The sequence below is a fragment of the Syngnathoides biaculeatus genome, chromosome 3 (assembly GCF_019802595.1).
Source record: "Syngnathoides biaculeatus isolate LvHL_M chromosome 3, ASM1980259v1, whole genome shotgun sequence".
Classification (NCBI taxonomy): Eukaryota; Metazoa; Chordata; class Actinopteri; order Syngnathiformes; family Syngnathidae; genus Syngnathoides; species Syngnathoides biaculeatus.
In genome coordinates, this window is record NC_084642.1 from 16,012,588 (window position 1) to 16,031,221 (window position 18,634).

The 18,634-nt window shown below is 38.6% G+C and overlaps 1 protein-coding gene across 12 annotated transcripts in view; it reads left to right on the top strand.

Annotated features, from left to right (window-relative positions):
* The window catches only part of insyn1 (inhibitory synaptic factor 1), a 194,740-nt gene that overhangs the window by 18,104 nt on the left and 158,002 nt on the right, over positions 1-18,634 (top strand). For 5 of the 12 annotated variants that reach the window (XR_009794191.1, XR_009794193.1, XR_009794192.1 and 2 more), the window contains exons 1-2: positions 13,561-13,971; positions 16,268-16,337. The exons of 1 other annotated variant lie outside the window; for it this stretch is intronic. The gene's annotated coding sequence lies outside the window, so the exon portion shown is untranslated. Of the gene's footprint in view, positions 1-13,560; positions 13,972-14,504; positions 14,727-16,267; positions 16,338-18,634 lie in introns of those variants that run through there. 6 more of the 12 variants (XM_061814566.1, XM_061814567.1, XM_061814568.1 and 3 more) reach the window with 6 other exon arrangements.

The window sequence follows — 18,634 nt, forward strand, 5'->3', positions numbered from 1 at the left end:
TGTCACAGGAGAGCATCAGTCATTGTGCACAAAATCAGTTTTGTCGTCTGTTGACACGTTCTCTCTGACAGCGTCACACAAAAAAACAAAAACAGAAACTCTTCACTCCGCTACTTCATAAATACTGCAGAAAGTGAGAATGAGAGTATCTTGTGCAGGAGAGCTTGATTCCGCTCGTCTGTATTAAAATAATCAATCTCATTACAAGCCTTCCATTTGCACTGACAGAGACGGAGAATGAGAGTGAGAAAGGAGTTGGGGAAGAAAAAGACGCAAACATCAATGGGATTTTGAAAATATATTTACAGAGCGCGAGGCAGGGAGCATAGCGACAAATATTGGATTTCGCAACGAGCTGAGCAAATGGGTCAGGGCAACACTGGAGAAACAATGACACAGCACAACCAAAGAAAAATGTGATAAATAAGAAGCGAAATAAGTCACATATAACTGGAGAAATGGTGAACATGTAGCAGCAGACTGTGCTAGTTGACTGCACAAAAATAGGCTTGCTGTAGGCTACTAGGTTTTTCACTTTCAGTCAATATTCACAAATGAGATAGTCAACTCAACATGTAGTTGTCATTTATTCAGAAAAATTCCAAATTGATTCATGCCTGTTAATCATTATGTGTGCGTGTGTGTGTGGTCAACACCGAATTTGGCTTAGCATTTTTGTGTCCCAAAAGTGACTTGCCCCAATAGAAATGAGAAGAGTTTGTAACTGCAATGTAAATACCAGATAAGTTAGCCTGGATTCTTGGACTTCTCTACTCTATACAGTATGTCCTTATGTTGAGGTGTGCTGTGTTGGTCATCTGTAATCTGACAAATATTATTAGGGTAGTAAGCTATTTTTTTTCATTACGTGTTGGGTCTTTGACTTTTTGAACATTTGGTTAAGTTGTTAAAAATCAATCATCTTCTGCTTAACACAGGAGTGTAACAGATTTTAGTTGGCACGCTACATTTACCACAATCTGATCTCAAGTGGGCCAGACCAGAATATCTTTGTATGTGCTCTGTGATTGCCAGGTGACCATTTGAGGGTTTACCCTGCCTCTCCCCCAAAAGTCAGCTCAGGGCAAGCATACCTGTGAGCCTAGTAAGGATATTTCTGTCAATTTTGCAGCCAGGTTGATTCTAAAAACACTTTTAAAGCAGGTCAATATTGAATGTCTGAATGAATAATGCCTAAAAACCTGCTTGATACAGAGCACATTAGCAATTAGTTGGACAGCGGAGTCCTTGGCCAATATAGCAGCTAAAGAGTCCCTTCGCTCACAAATTTGAGGCTGTAATTATCTATAATTGTATATTTTTTTTAATCTTTTTTTTTTTTTTTTTTTTGGTGGCTTCTGAGCTGCTCTAAGCACCTTGTTCCTCACAAATGAGTCCTGTGGGGGTCACATTCTTTTTCCCCGCTCAGCACCTCACACCCTCTGATGGAGCCCTCCAACTCATTATGGTCAGGTGTGTGCGCTTCATTATTTGCAGACTTTGCTGTTGCAGCACACGCCATCACTTTACATTGATTACATCTACAACGGTAGTCCCCGAATGGATAAGCATACTACACCTTTCTTCATTTCCACCTTTTATTCAGAACATGGTAGCGAAATTGCCCGACTTTGGTGGCAGTATTCAAGGTATAACAGAGCCAGGACAATGCCCGTATGTCCACCTAGACCTTAATGGTGGGACAGGGATGGGAAATTTAAAGGGCCCATATTTTGACTCTCTTGCATGGACTTAATAGAGAAGTTTAAAAAAAAAAAAAAAAAAAAAAAAAAAAAAAAACACCTTGGTTTTATTATAAGAGTGCTCAGAAAAGGTCCCTCTCAGAGCTGCTTCTGTTTGACCTACTTTGGTATCCCTTCGTACTTGTGAGAGCACTAGTTGGTATCAGTGTGGCAGCCTTCGGCACGTTCTCTTGTTGCTATGTTGTTCTTTGTTCTGAATGAATGTCGTACCAGGGCAGCACCGACTGCCGGAGAAAAATTGCTGGTGTGTTTTCACACACTTGGCCAATAAAGCTGATTCTGATTCTGATGTTGACAGTGCAGACAATGGAAAAGGAAGGCGAAGATCTTCGCTCTTGGGCTAGGTAAACTCACAGACAAAAAACCTGATTTCAGGCATCTTGGCAGAAAAACATCCAGAACTCAGGAACGTGTAAATCATTTTAATTCATATTTCACGTTTACTTAGTCACCATCAACACAATGTTACATCCCAAATAAGCAAAAAAGTTTGTTTGGAAAATATTTCTTTAACACCCGACATTTATATCTCCTGTCCTGTTGAAAGCAATTGTGGATGCCAGAGTCCTTTCGACATAATCTAATTATCTATCCCACATTTTCTCTAAAGTTAGGCATAAATACAAATCGCAAAGTGGAGCTCAGTTATCTATGTGACATCATCAAATTCAACAGAATTACATTAGACCAGCAGGCTACCTCAGACGTACTCTGAGCAGGTACTGAATAAGTTTAGACCAACTTTCAGCAACCAAATATGTGCTGGTCAGATGTCAAAGGATGCACTCTCATTGCGCCGGTATGCCTAGGCCCCACATATTTGCAGTTTGGCACCCGGACATTCACCTATTCAGTGATTTTCTATCCCCTCCAAAAAAATTGTCACTTCTGCACAGATTTTGGCCATTCTCAGTCTATCCTGGGCCCTATCCCCAGCAAATATATATACCTGTATAATATATAATGTGTTCATTTTGCTCTGGTTAACTTCTCTTTACACTTTTGTCAATTAGGAGTGAATTTAAAAAAAAGATGCATGTTGTGCATTTCCAACACAATTACACTTTACATGCTACTTATCTAAGAGGCAGAAATTAAACACTACCACATTGCTGTTTTGTGAAAAGGTCCAAGTGTTCAAACATGTCTTTTTAACAGCCCGGCTTAGTCAAAATATTCCGTGGCACCGAATGAGGGAATGCCACTTGCGCTGCACTTCATTCCCCTCTGATGTCGCGTACACTCGTGTTTCCGGATGCTCGCTTTGAGGCACAGTTACGCACCTGGAACAAGTCTTCTCCACCTAATAGGATTGATATGTCACCTGAGACGTGTAGCAATTTGCTGAGTAAATGCTTTGCCAGATTGTCTATTTGTTGCTTTACTCTTCCATTTTGCTTCCCCAAGGTGATGTCTCACAGAGAAGTTGAATTTCAAATGAGTTTGTTTCCGTGACCTACCTGCTCGAGACAAACAAACATCTATTTTGTTAGATTTCATGAAACGTCGAGACTTGAAAGACTGACATTTTGTCAACATTTTCAATACATTTTTAAAAGAGTGATCTTACATGCACTTTGTAAAACGACATTTTGAATGAAGTAAATCACTGAACACTGCAGTATGAAGCGAAAATGATGCAAAAGAAAAACTAAAATGTCCTGTCATCCAGTGAACTTCTATATATGTATATATAAAATGTCAATATAAATCAAATACTAAAAATCCCCTGAGTTTTGAATTGAGTTAGACTACATTCTATTTGCTTGAGTAAAATGTATATCTATAAATTTAATTTTAAAATCTTTGTTTGCTTATTAGTTAGCAGGCTACTTCCCATTTTCTAGAGTAAAATGTCACCATAGAAATTTCAGATATGTACTGTATGTAGCAAACATTTTCCTATGTCATGAAAAGTTGAAGATTACCTTCACTGAAGTGTTCTGCACTAACACGGCTATATGGACTATATATGGTATTTGATAGCAGCTCCGCTGATTCATGAATGCTGTAATCTCCTTCTTTTCCTTGACAAATGTTCAGTCTTCTCACCTTGTTTCAACATTGGCGCCGGTAAGGTTAAATGAGACTTTGTTCCTCTCACTTATATCTTCGCAGCCAAACATTGCACAGTAATTCATCATTTTTTGACGATGACGGCCAAATATATCGATTCAAAACCTCCCTCGGTACTGGAACACAACAATGCATGGTCCTCTATCCCTTAACATGTCAGCCACAGTTGAGTTCAGAGGTGACTCCCTATTGTGGATTGAAAGTGAAAGTTTTTATTCCTTTAAAAAAAACATAATATATTTTTGAAGTCATAACTATAGGTTGTTTGTGTACTGTATGTTTTGACAATTTTTCACAGGACAGCATCAGCAATGTATATCCATAAAAATGTCTCTCAATGGAAATGATCTTGGTTTTTACTCCGAGATAGCTAGATGTTTTACAATGTCATTGATGAATTTTGATATTTTAGTTCTAAACCACTTAAAAATGGCCAATCAAGTCAGCTGGTTTCTGACTCTGAACTTTCCTTTTAATAGCCTCATTGTTTGGACCTTGTTTTTCTTTTTGTAGTCAACCTTTGGTTTCAGACGTACACAGTCAAACTTTTAGACATGGTTTCTCGGTCATTGGAATGAGAATTAAAACTTTTGACTGGTAGGGTATATGGTTATATTTTAGAATGAAGATACTCCCGAAAAACATGGTATAAAACATTTCATTGGTTGTTTTAGGTATTGGCAATATGGCCTACTATTGGCAAAATACTTGCAGCTTAGAAGCACATACAGTACCTCTGATCCAAGGTTTCCAATATGTTGAAAAATCACTGCTTTGGGAACAAAAGAATTTGAACTAAGATGACAACATCAGGACTCTTAAGTGGTAAACACTATAACATGGAATGATAGATTTTTATTCTTGTTGCGCTGAAAATCCATGTCTGGTGCAGTAAGAAAAATGTGTCGGGCCAGGGTCGTCACAGGGGAGGCTTCGACCCCCATGAGAATGAATGTCAGAGAATTTCCCAAACAGCTAACGAAGACTGATAAAATCCTTTTCAGTGATTGTGGATAGAGTTGGCAAAGATGTAATGTGTAAAATTATACAGTATGCAACAGATGCCAGCTAGCCTGTCTAAACCTCACTTGTCTATGCTGAAAGAGCCAAGCTGGTCTGTGGGTGCAGCCACGCAGATAAACCCATTTGGGATTCATGCTCACGTCGGCAAAGATCCCAAGTTGCTGACAGTTGAGGACACAAATTCCACGTTTAGCCCGGCTGTAGGTGTGCCCACGTCGGAACTAAAATCCTTCCTTGAAAAAGACATACCTGAAGATGAAATCAGGAAACTGGGCTCTTATATACAGTATGTCAATATGAAGAAAGTTTGTTTATTTAAATTTACACTACATATATAATTGTTCTAAAATCATTCTCTATATTATTAGCATTCATAATCAGTGTTTCATGTTATTATTATTAGCATCTATCATCCTTTACATCTACTATTGTATCAGTAAATTAAGAAAATAATTGTTTGTTCATGAATCATTGTAGAGAAAACACATGTAATGTATTTCCTGAAAATATATTAACCATGAACTTCATTTATTATTATAATGAGTCAAATCTTTACAATTATTTATAATATAGGGTTTTGACACATGACCAATTAGCGCTGTTCTTATAAGGAAAAAAGTAAATTGTGTTCTGTCTTTCTCATGTGGGACCGACTACTGGAGGCAAATTCGTTTTGTGTTGTTACTACTTGGTCAATAAAGCTGATTCTGATTTTGAAATGATAATCAACATTACTATATAGTAATAAATCAATTCATCACATCATTTGTTGTCTGCAAATTTACAGCTGAGAAATTTTGCAAAAGTGGGCCCCATAGAGACTTCTAGAATCGTGAATGCGTGAATCAGAGTCCATAGTGCTAACAATAACATTGTGAAACCTTCTGTCAGGCTGTCTCTTTGTAATATTGTTATTGGGTTTGCGAGTGCTTTCAGACAAAACCATTGGATCGGAAAATACATTCCGGGGTATTTTGAGGAGTAAGGAAAGGTCCCATGGTGATATAAATTTCCACCTAAAGCTGAATTCAGATGTCTGTACTCAGAGCATAGTGCTATTTCAGAATGGAACCTGTGATAAGCAATTGTAATGAGGTTTGTGAACCATTCGTTTTGAGCAAACGGGTTGACATTGTATTTGGAGAAGTTAAATTCAGTACAAAGAGTGCCACTGAAACTTGAAGTCAAATGACTGCATCCGAGACTTGAACTCACATTACTGGTTTGAGTGGTGAGTTTTTAAAATTACATCATGTGCAAACAATTTGAAATGTTCTGTTGGCAATCAATGCCTATTGCAGGACATTACACCATGGAACCTTTTGTGTAGTTCAAAGTTCTACTGAAATTTACACTCTTGATTGCTGGATTCAGAATGCGGGCTTCCAACCATTACATCATGCCATAGTTTCTTTGAAGTCAGAATACAAGGGGAGGTCCAAGGGCAAGTTTCCATCAATTCTTGAAATAAGATGGTTGTATACATAATATAGAGTGCTGAACATTATACCATACAACCTGTTGTAGCAATTATGGGTTAGGACAAAACTTTACAAAGCATCAAACCAATTATATGTCCTCTGCTCTTTTACGCATGAAAAATCAACAAAAGAAAATTCCACCTGAGTCCAGAGTGCTAACTATTATACCATGGAACAGAAAATTCTGATGTGTTCATTTAGGACAGAACCCCACAAATCATAAATGTACTGTCGGATGTTGCTGCACAGTTCCAATTGAAATGGAATTTAGAACCCTAACTCTTTCACCAATGTTCTTAATGTGAGGTTTAGGATTGGTTTCCTCAGACAGAACAATGCAAATCTTAAACCAGAAATGTCCTCCCAAGACTTAAACTCAGACCAGTGAATTCAAATTCATTCGTGCCGCACCTGTCTTGAGGAATATACGAAGTAGTGTTCGAATTATGAATCATGGTTTGAACAATGGCTTTGTTCATTATGTGCAAATGACGTCACCAATCAAGCATGAAGCCTCACCGGTTTGGGAATTGGTTTGAGGGTTGACGAACATGTAGGAAGAATGTTGGAAGTAAATTTTGCACTGTAATGGTCATTTTGGACCTTCACCAATTCCCCATGACAAAGACAATTGTTACCATTATTCTTGGAGTGTCAATATTTTGAGTCTACCCATCCATTCATCCATTTTCTGTACTGCTGATTTTCACACGAGTTGCAGGTGTGCTGGAGCCTATCCCAGCTATCTTCAGGCGAGCAGTATGGTACACAGGGCACATATAAACGAAAAATCTTTGGCATTCACATTCACACCTTCGGACAATTTGGAGTCTTCAGTCAGCCTACCACGCATATTTGGGGGATAAGAAAGATAACGTGTAGTACGTGGAGAAAACACACAATGGCACGTGGAGTACATGAATGTTTCACACAGGCGGGGCCGGGTTTTGAGCCCTCAGATGTGTCCAGTGGATCACTGTGCCCCTATATTTTGAGTCGATTACTCCAAATAACATAAAATGCCTGCATATAATGAAATGTGTTAAGTCTCAGCCTACTTTCATTCCTTCAGTTTTGGCGTTATGACTACATTTATTTTGCGTCTCATTTAGAAGTGCAAGAGAAATGAAGATTGGCAAAGTTTTTTTAATGATAAATATAAATCAACATTTAATTACACATTTAATTGAGGATTCCTTTCGTACTGGTAAAAGCAGGAGTGGGAATACTATATCTCAGCTAGTCAGGCTTGTTGCATTCTCAGTATTAGGAGAAAAACATGATTTATTCAAAGCCTGCGATGTTATTTTCCAGGGAGAAACAGTCCAAGAAGAGTGGCAAAAATGTTCTTTATTCATTAAATAAAGGGCCCCGACATTCTTAACCACACAATGAAAGCCACATCTTTTTGATACTGCAGCAGTTTCAACATGAATGCCTCTTCTTCTTTTTGATCTCTAGCATACCATGGCCATACCATACCGCCACATATTAATCACGAACATACTGGGAACCACACGAGATAGTGTTTTTTTTTAATATTAATTAGTAAATATTCCAATGCGGCCACTAATCCGAGAAAGCAAAAGGGCCCTCACAAATACTACAAATGATAAGGTTTTGATCTCCAAGGGGGCTTGTGTCCACATGAAGCCTCCAGAAACGGACCATCCCGAGCTCTCTACACCTGCTAACATAATGGAGGGCCCTGCTACAAGTCCGCAGTCAAAAATCAGTCATTCAAACAAATGACAACATGTTCCAGGCAATCCTCGCATCTCCAAAACTATCACCTTTCAGGACTGCATTGATTATCTCCGGTAACCACAGTTTCAGCCTACATTAAAAAAAACAAACGAAAAAAAAAAAACTTGCGTGCCACGTTAAAAACTAATTTGTCCATATGTTTGTGTGTGAATGGTTGTTTGTTTATGTGTGCCCTGCAACTGGCTGAGGAGCAGTTCAGGTTTACCCCTGCCTCTTGCTGACTTGATTAAAAATAACATTCTCAACAATCTTGACTATGAAATGAGATTCGAGGTGGGTCTGTAGCTTTTAACATGAAATCGTCCAGTGCTTTTTTTTTTTTTTTTTTTTTTTTTTTTTTTTTAAGAGGTTTAGCAGCAGCTACTTTAAGAGCTTTAGGGAACTCAACAGATTGAATTGAGCAATTTATTATTTGCTGCAAATCAGCCAGCACAGACGTTACAATAGTTTTGAAAAAGTCAGACCGTATTGAGTCAAGATAGCTTGTTGATGGTTTCAGCTGCTGAACTATTTACCCACAACGCCATGCCTGCAGCTTTGAAACAAAGGAAACTACTGTCTGGTCACCTCACTTTAGCAAACATTTGGATCTACTAAATTGTGATGCTACTTATTCTAGCATGGGAAAAAAAGAAATTCCAATTACCTGGAACAAGCACGTGCTTTAGCACATGGTTTAGGATAGCACAGCTCAACATGCATGGGAAAGTTCATAATTACACATTTCACATTCAAATGGTTCATTTTTCAATTAGGTGATCATGTCTATTCCAGATTAAGTACTGGAAAGTTTTTAGTGTACCGAGTAACCCATCTTTTTCCAAAAATTAGTGAAAGGTCGGAAATTGGTGAGAAGGTTCCGCTGAGGTTACAACTCAGATCACTGGATTCAGTCTAGAGTGCTTCGGCTTAAATGATGACACGTGTTTATTGTTCTTGTGACATTTGAGATTAATGGCTGTTTTGATTATGTTAAAAAAGGGAGTAATCCAGTGTCATGTATTTTGTTACCGATCCATATCTACTGTTACAAAAATAATCTACAAAAATTACAAAATAACATTTCACAATCCAACATGTGTGAGAAGAAGGGAAAGTGCAGATGGTGGGACAAAGTTGTGCTGGATATGAACTTTAGATCACTGGATTCAGGGCCCAGAATGCTAACCACTTCCCAAACAACATAATATTGCACATTTCCGTCGGTTGGTTCGTTTGCTGCTACTGAGTATAGAGACACAAATCAGACTGGTCATATATTTGATTTACAGGGGTTGTCATAGGACAGCGAAAGTATGCTAATTCATGTCCCTTGCAGCAGAGAAAGTACAGCAGAGAGCCAAGAAGATTTAAGAAGTCCAAAAAAAACTCCAGTTGTGGCAGAGCTGGATCCCCGTGGTGTGAACATTGAGTTTGTTCCACCCTGGTGCCACCTCGTGAGCCTCGAGGTGGACGCCTCCATTTTTTTTCCCTCCCCCCCCTCAGTGGTTGATGGTTTCTTTCATGCCATCTGTGCTTGGATACTGGACATATCTGTCAGGCAGGACACAGAAGAGAAACAGCTCTGATACCCGCTTTCAAAAAGGATTAAAAGCTTTCGTATTTTCGTGAGAAAACTTTGGGCTACAGCATAAACAGATGTGACCTCAGCATCCACGATCGAGCTGGTCATGGATTTGCTGTGGCCAAACACCATTTAACAAGAAAAACAGCAGGAGATTTATGATATTATTAACTTACAACATTTCTCAGAAGGGCTCAATTTCTCACTTTTAATACGTGCCCCCCCCCCTTTCAAAAATATTGATTGCAATAGTATGCCAATGGTGTATGGCAACTGTGTCGCCCCTGTCACATTTGTCTTTTTGTTTTCTGTGGTTACACAGATTTTTTTTTTTTAATTGATCGATTTATATATGCAAACTAGAGCTCTTTTTTGATACCAATTTTCTCTTCTCGTGACTAGTGCTGCATTTGTGTTTGTGAAGAATAGTCTACAGATTATGCATTTGCCTACCAAAGAGGTTCTGGTTGCTGGTACGGGGACAGGGAGGCAGACAGGCTTGAGCAGTGTTGTAATTTGTGAACAACTTGTGCAAACATATTTTGAGTGAACGTGAACTAAATCTTAAAACAAATGGTGATATTTGTAGACTGGTAACAGTGGCTGAGCTTCCATTTGTTTTTACCTTTAACAGCTTCACTAATCTTCCAAAAAAGCAAATGAATTGTTTTTTGCCAGACACCTTTCATAATATTTTACAGAGAATATGATAATGAAATTTCCAAAACTGTGATGAAAGTGGAGATATAATGTTTTGTTGTCATTATAATAGAAACCAAAGCCAACATTGTCACAAAAGACGAGGGCAAATCTCTCTGTTGGCAACATCACCCATGGCTGTCATTTTCTTTAATCCAACAATAACACTATGCAGCCTCAAGTTTTCTTTTCATCTCATGCTCAGGCAAAATAGGATGGCCGCCAGCTACTTGTGTTTCTTGCATCCCGAGATCAGCTTGAGTCTCACTAATCTGGAAGAAATCAAAGATTAGCATTTTGGAAAGGTTCGCATTTGCCTTAGAGACCACTGACTCAGAAGTTCCCCGCGCCCTCCAGAGACAAATCTGTCTGGCACATTTCATATTCCACACTGTAAAGATAAAAAATAAATAAGTAACTCAGTATTTACATTTGCGCTGACATATACCGAAATGGAATTGATGGGACACCACCTCAAATGGAATAGGGGCATGACCGATGAAACAATTGACTGTGCAGTGAATATTTCAAAGTCATGAAAATCCTTTTTTATGGCAGCGTGTTTCAACACGACTTAATCAACCAAAACAAATCCCCCTGCTCCCCTATTTCCATGGCAAAATAAGATGAATCACTGTTCAAAAGATATTAAAAAAAAAAAAAAAAAATGCTGGATCTTCAAAAGCTGAACTCTGCAAAAAATGTAAAACTTAAAAGCCTCCAATCGTCTGGAAAAATATGCCTTTTCAACCAAATGTCACGTGTGATGTCAACAAATCCTGTTACACTTTGGCTCACAGATAGTTTAACTTTTATCTGTTTTTTTTTTCAATACATAAGTGGGGAAAGAATTCACTTCAATCCTACAATGATGTAATTAGTTTAATCTTCAAATATGCTGTTGTGGAAAAAAATTGGAGTCCTAAAATTATTACATTTTTGCATAGTTTCTCCACTTTAATGTTGAATATCACCAAACAAATGTCAACATTAGACAAAACGGAAACTGTAAACGTAAAATACTTCTTTTATATTGTGATATTCTTTCGTGTATTAAGGGAGGAATAGTATTCAAAGCTACCTGGCTCTGTGTGGAAAAAGTAACACCCCACCCCCACTTAAGTCATGCATTAACTGTGGATAATTACAATTTTTGGTACATTTTTACTGACCCCATCCAAGCTCAATCATCTCCAGAGCTCTCCAGTCAATAAATTAAATAGAATCTGTTTGACAAATAGAAGTTTGCTAAAAGATCCGAAAAAGCTGCAATGAAATACCACAATCCAAGGAAAGTCAAGAACAGATGAAAAATAAGGGAACTGACATCTATCAGTCGAGAAGTTACATCGCTGTTTCTAAAAACTTGGGTTTCCAGTGAAACCCAGTAAGAGCCAGTATCTTCAAATGGAGAAAAAATAGAACCGTGGTGAACCTTCAAGAGCACAGTGGCAACTCATCCAGGAGGTCACAAAGGAACCCTGGACATCTAAAGGCCTGCCTTGCCTCAGTTAAGGTCAATGTTCATGATACAATAATCAGAAAGAGATGTGGCAAAAAAGCCTCATCTAACACAAAACACACAAACAAATAACATTTGAATGATTCCCAAGATTTTCAGGAGAATATTCCATGGACTGAGGAGATGAAAGTTGAACATTCTGAAATAACTGTCTCTCCTTACAGCTGGTGTAAATGTAACAAAGTATTTGTGAAAAGAACATCATAATGTGTAATGGTCCTGCGCTGCTTTCCTCCTCCAGGAATTGGACAACATGTGACGGATTGGAGCCATGAATTCTAAACAACCGTTCGCACTAACATCCACATCTACGTCATTTTTGGGATGTGGGAGGAAACCGGAGGTTCAGGGAGAACATGAAGACTCGACATAGGCAAGACTGTATTTGAGCCTTGGTCCTCAAAACTGTAAGGCAGATGTGCTAACCAGTCGTCCACCGTCCCGCCAACTTCTACATTGCTTAAAAAAATGTTTTGGATTTGGGATAGTCAAAGTGGTCTTTAATCCAATTGAAATGCTCTGGCATGACTTTAAATAGCCCGTTCATGGTAAAAAAAAATCCACCAATGTTGCAAAATTAAAACAATTCTGCTAGGAAGAGTACACCAAAGTATCTCCACAGAGATGTAAAATACTTAAAACACTGGATTTCAGTTGTTGCTGATGGAAGTAGCCTCACCACTTTGTTTTAGGGGGCCAGGTATCTTAGAATAATAGCCTTTACCCCCCCACTAATAAATAAAATTACCATTCAAAAACTTCATTTTATTTTTACTTGGGTGACCGTTGTCTTGTTTTTTTACCTTTTCTTTTTTCTTAGTTCGTTTAATGAGGTTTAACATTAAACGAGAGGAAGTAGGAAAAAAAATATGGAAATTTGATCTGAGGGACAATACTTTTGCATGGCACTGTTCCACGGCACAAGGGTTTATGAGTGTCATTGACATGATTGGAAAAGTTTGCCAACAAATCCTGAGGCCACATAAACGCAAGTATTGACATGAATTAACAAAACAACAGTTTTTATCTTTGAACAAGTCATTTTATCTTTAAAAACTGAGGTTTTAAAAGACTTCCATCCAGGGATACGACTACTTCTTTTTGCATTTACTTTAATTAACTTTGTGAAAAATAGGTTTTAAATTAGAAGAGCTTGGAAGTCAGCCAGCTGGCATTGGCCCTATCAGTTGAAGTCACAGCCCCCTTTGACCTAGATTGTATTATTTCAAAATTCTGCTGATTTTCCAGTATGAGGTAGTTAAGTACAATTCTCCCATCTCTCTCATCTGTGGCTGCTTTGGTTTCAGAAATGGCTGCTGAGTCAGATGGGGTGCCACTAGACAACTAGTGGACATCCAGCAACCCAATCTCAGCATGGCCCGTCTTCAGTGCGTGTGCCAATTGCCTGCCAGAGGCCCAACCTCATTAGGCGAATTACCGAGATCAAAAAGAGAGGCCGAGGAGCGGAAGAAAGTGAATCCGCTGTCCCCTTTCCGAGAGGATGCGATGAAAGACAGACATTTAGCAAAGTGGGGGTGGCAGAAGACATTGTGCAACTGGTTTTGAGTTTGAAGGGCCTTCGCTTTGATACTGTGGCTATTTTAAAAAGAGTAACGTGTCGTGCTTTGATGGTACCCATAAGGCCTTATTGAGCCCCCCCCCACCGCACCCCCATGACACACGCGCACACACAAAAGCAGCTTGGTTCATCGCTTTGCAGTTCCACACCTCCCTACAGGGTAAGATATTTGGGTTGGTTGCATTGTCACAAGGAAAGGCAGCGGGGGATGACTTTGACCTGCTGAGCCCTGAGATGGCAAATTGGTTGTCGGGATGTGGAACCCCACCTCGTTGTTGGCGACAGAAGCTGTGCAAGATGGAGCAGCAGCAGCAGCGTGATTGAACTGGACGCACCTCTATGCGCATCAATGACTAAAATTCCTAGGAGCGAGTGACTTTGTAGGGTAAAAGGCAATGGGTTGGCCGGGGAGCACACGTATGATGAGTTACCACCTTGAAATGAAATGTTATTCAAGGGACTTTCTGACCGTGTAACAGCCCCAGACAATATTCAAGGTGATGTTCACTTTTTAACTCCTTGTATAAAATAGTTGGCTCTCTAGAATGGCTTGGAATTGCCTGTATCAATAGTATAGTATATAGTCATAACTTCTGCTAAAACCTAAGGCAAAGCTTAGTTCCTCCCAGACATGCAACTATTTTAGATCAGTCAAAATGTACAACTTTAACAAATGTCCTTGACACCAATGGCTACTTCCTTATTAGCCAAGATTTTCAGTGCCATCTCGTGGCATTTTTGGGCTTTACAAAAACAACCCAGAGAGCTCCAAAAAATTTTATTAGGTGAATTTGTGAAGAGTGGACCAAAAATCAGTGGGAGCCCATTGTAATTCTTTGTGAGCGTCAAGTGATAGACACTTCTTTCTACTTCAACTTTCTGAACGTAGACTTAAAAGGTTTTCAGCTAGGAGCTATTTGGGAAGGAATCACGTATTTTGGACAACATGTCAACCAAATATCCATTTTGATTTCTTTTGTGACCCATGTGCATCTTGAGCACTATTGTATTTTGTCCATGTGCTAACTAGTTTAGATTTCTCAGGGCCCTGCACCGCTCAAGCCGACAAGCAGTCCCTGGAAGCTGGAGGCCCGCCAGTAAAAGCCCTTTTGAAAAATATCGAATACATTTCCAGAGCATGAACATCAGGCTAAAGATGAGCAGCGATGTGGACAGCAGTGGCTTTGGAGTGGGATTTCATGAGAGCAATATGGTGATACAGACCTCTGGGATGGGTTGAAGAGGACACAGGGTTAGGTCATCACTTGTGGCCTTGACAGCTTTGGACTACAGCATCTTAGCACTATAGACACTCATTTAATTTAGTCCTCCCTACCTTCTAGAAACTCAATTCAAGAAATAATTGGCTAGTAGATGGGGTCCCTGGGCTAAATGACTCCTTTTAAGTCCCCCCCCTCCCCAACGGAGCAGGTGAAACGAGAGCAGTTATATAGTCTCTGATGCGAAGAAAGCATAAAATAAATTCATAAGTTTTCAAGGGGAATGTGCAAGCTCATCAGATTTAAATAGAGCAAAAATGTCTTTGTAAAAATGCCCATTAAATCTCAACATTAAGGAAATTCTCTCTGTTCACGGTGGAGCTCAAGTTCATTGTAATTTAATTTAGTTTAGTTCACTTTCTTTTTCTGTTGATAGTGTTGAAGTAATTATAAAAAAAATTTAAAACCCACACTCTTACAATTTTGACAGAAGATTAATCCCAGGACCTAAAAAAAAAAATGGCAACCCATTCAACAATCCTTTGACAATTGCAAGCTTTTCTACTTGTCAAAACTCTTAGAAGGCATGTTTTCATGCTCTTGCTGTTTTTCCTACTGTGGGTCCGTTATTAGTTTTGGTTGAATCAGTAGATCAGGTCAGTTGTCTGAGTCAGGCCAAACAAAGTTTTATACTTTACTATGTTTGTTTAAGAAGTATTCTTTAGTAATATGCTTGACATTTTTAAACTGCTGTGCATCTTCATATTTATTACATAATCTTTCCTTTTTTTTTAATTTATTTTTTCTTATAATATTGTCTAGTAAAGATAGGACAAAGATCTTTTGTGAACTTCAACACAAAGCAACGCTTTGCCTCCTGTGTTTCAGGACCCCACGTTAAGATGATGTAAATGCCTCTGAATGGAAAAACAATCTTGCCAAAAAAAAAAAAAATCCAGATTTCCTTCGCTTAAAATGGCTGCAAAATGTAGTTGTGGAGTGTCAAATCATAAATACAGCACAGTGTTGGTTGCGACTGTAAATCCAGATGAATTTCACACAAAACTAGGCCACGCATCAAGCGCTGCAAACTCTCCAAACTGAGTCAGCATCCCTTAAAATTGCCTGAAGCTTTCCAACCGATCACAGAGTAGCAAATCAATCTTGACATACATGCAAATTATATATATTTTTTTTAAATCCAATCATTATTCGTCTAACGTAGCGCGACCCTTCATAGCAGATTCCTATTACTGTGTGGAGTGGCACGGCTCAGGTGTAGCCTGGTTATCTCCCGACCTTAAGCTTGTGGCTTTGTTCCAGAAGCCCTGTGACCATGTGCAAGTGTCCATGAGCAAAATACTGACCCGCTCAGTTGCTCCTGATGCTGTGTCATCAGTAGGTGAACGAGCAGAGTGTTAAAGCACTTTGAGTACCTTGAAGGTAGAAAAGCACTATGAAAGAAAGCCCTTTTACCACTCAATCGTTAGACAGATCCAGACCAAGATTACAGTATAAATGAAGTTTTTAACCCCATGGTGGTTATTCAAACCACCCTTTGCATATTTTACAGAGCCATGCGAAGTTATTCAAATACGGATTCAAAGGAAATCGAAATGCACCACCATGCTTCCACACCTAAGGTACGAAGCTTTACTCTGTTTCAACATTATTATTCCAGCACTGTAAATACAAAATGATCCAAATATGATAATACACAGCATTGTGTCAATAGTTCTTGTCACTTTGCTATTAACAAAATGTTTGCTTTAAATTGCAAAGAAAAATATCTGAAAAATGTGCTTGCTTTTATGTCTGGCTGGTAAAATATAAATCAGATTCTTTTAAAACACATTTCCACCCCAAAAATGCCTTGATACTATAAAAGTGATGTTCCAACTCTTATATTATTTGGGTCAATTATGAAATGGACATCCAATAATGGTCATTGAGATAACTAGAAACTGAAAAATGTAATGATGCAAAAAATGATTTGAAAAGTAACTAATGAAAATATGTCAGTTTTTTTGGTCCAATAAAAAACAAAATCGTGACTTTGGCCTGGACAGGAAAAAAAATACACTGGCTAAACTTTGTCCAATCCACAATTCCAATGAAGTTACATTGTGTAAAATGGAAATAAAAACAAAATATAAGAATGTTCAAACTGATCATCCATTTTCTTAGCCGCCTATCTTCACAATGGTTGCGTGAGTGCTGGAGCCAATCCCAGCTATCATCGGGCATGAGGCAGGGTACACCCTGAACTGGTTTCCTGCCAATTGCAGGGCAGATACACGAAAACTTTTCACACTCACCATCACACTTAAGGGCAATTTAGAGTCTCCAATTGTGTATGTGTTAATAGTTTTTAACCCATTAATGGGCAAGGAGGCAATTTTTTGCCTTAGTGAGTCACCTAACAAGCCACAATCAAGGAAATAACTTATTTTTCATTTATGGTGAAGTTATATGATAACTTTACTAATTTATAATGGCGCCCCAAAAATGGGACGCTGCCCACGAGAGGGTACTTGGATATCAAATTATGGCTTCAGATTAAAACACTTAAATATTTTGAAATACTTGACTTATATTTGATATAGGATATAATGTGCGAAAATAATGATGTCCCAAAAATGGGACACTGCCCATGAATGGGTTAGTTTTGGATTGGATTCCCGCAAAGTTTACAATATGAAAAAGCTGCGACAGGACCAATTTTACCACTGTATTACATCACCTTTTGAAAACATTCAGTAAACATTTGGGAACTGAGGACACTCATTGCTGAAGCTTCACAGGTGAAATTGTTTCATATTCTTGCTTGATGTACAACTTCAGCTGCCCATCAGTCTGAGCTCTCTGTTGCTTGGATGGCAGCATATCTTGCTCCAAAATCTGAATGCTTTCAGCTTCCCCATACTATCACAAATGCTGAGTTTCAAACTTTCCTCTTTGGCCCGGAGGACAGTAAGCCCATTTTTTTCCCAAAACCAATTGAAATGTGGAGTTCTCAAACCACAGCACAATTTAGCACTTTGGGTCAGCCCATCTCAAACGAGCTCAGGCTCAAAGAAACTACTAAAGTACTGAGTAAATGTTGAGCGAGTGAAAATCAGAGCATGATCGTCAAATAAAAATTTAATAAAATATGGATGTCAATTCAGATATTGAATGATATCACTTCATCGAAAACATGATTAAAAGTCTTTCTAAAATAACATCACTGTACACTAACAGGTAAATGTAGCTCCAAGAAATAGTCATAAACTATTTTGTTTACATTTGTTAAATGGCACAAAAAACAACAGTTGCGTGTCAGCTCTCCAACAGACATTTTCCCAGAAGCTTTGTTGCTTTTCGATATGTATTTTGGCAAATTCCAATCCCAGCTGTTTCAAGTTATTTTAGTGACCATTGATGGACAGTGACAGGAGTTATTTATACAGTGGAAGGTTACAAACATTTCTGTTTGTGTGTAATGACAAGCAAACATCAGAACATGGAAGAGATCAATATTCCATTGTTTGTTTGTCCATTTTTTTTTTTTTTTTTTTTTTTTTAGGTAATCATACAACAAAGGTTAGATGTTTTGCAGATGTTACAGAGAGAAGACTTCAATGGTTTGGACACATCCAGAAGAGAGAGATTGAGTATATCAGTAATAGGGTGGCTGAGCAGTTGTGCCTCAAGCAGGTAGAGGTAGAGTAAGTTGTCCAGTGACCGAATGGTCGCTGGTTGGAATCCTGGCTCTGACTGTCCGGAGATTGAAATGTCCTTGGGCAAGACGCCGATCCCTTATTTGCTCCCAGTGTGCCTGCCCCATAAGTGTACAAATGTGTGTGTGAATGAGTTATTGTTAGGCTTTGTAAAGCGCTTTTGGCGCTGTGATAGGGTAGATAAAGCACTTGATAAGTGCAGTCCATTTATCATTTTA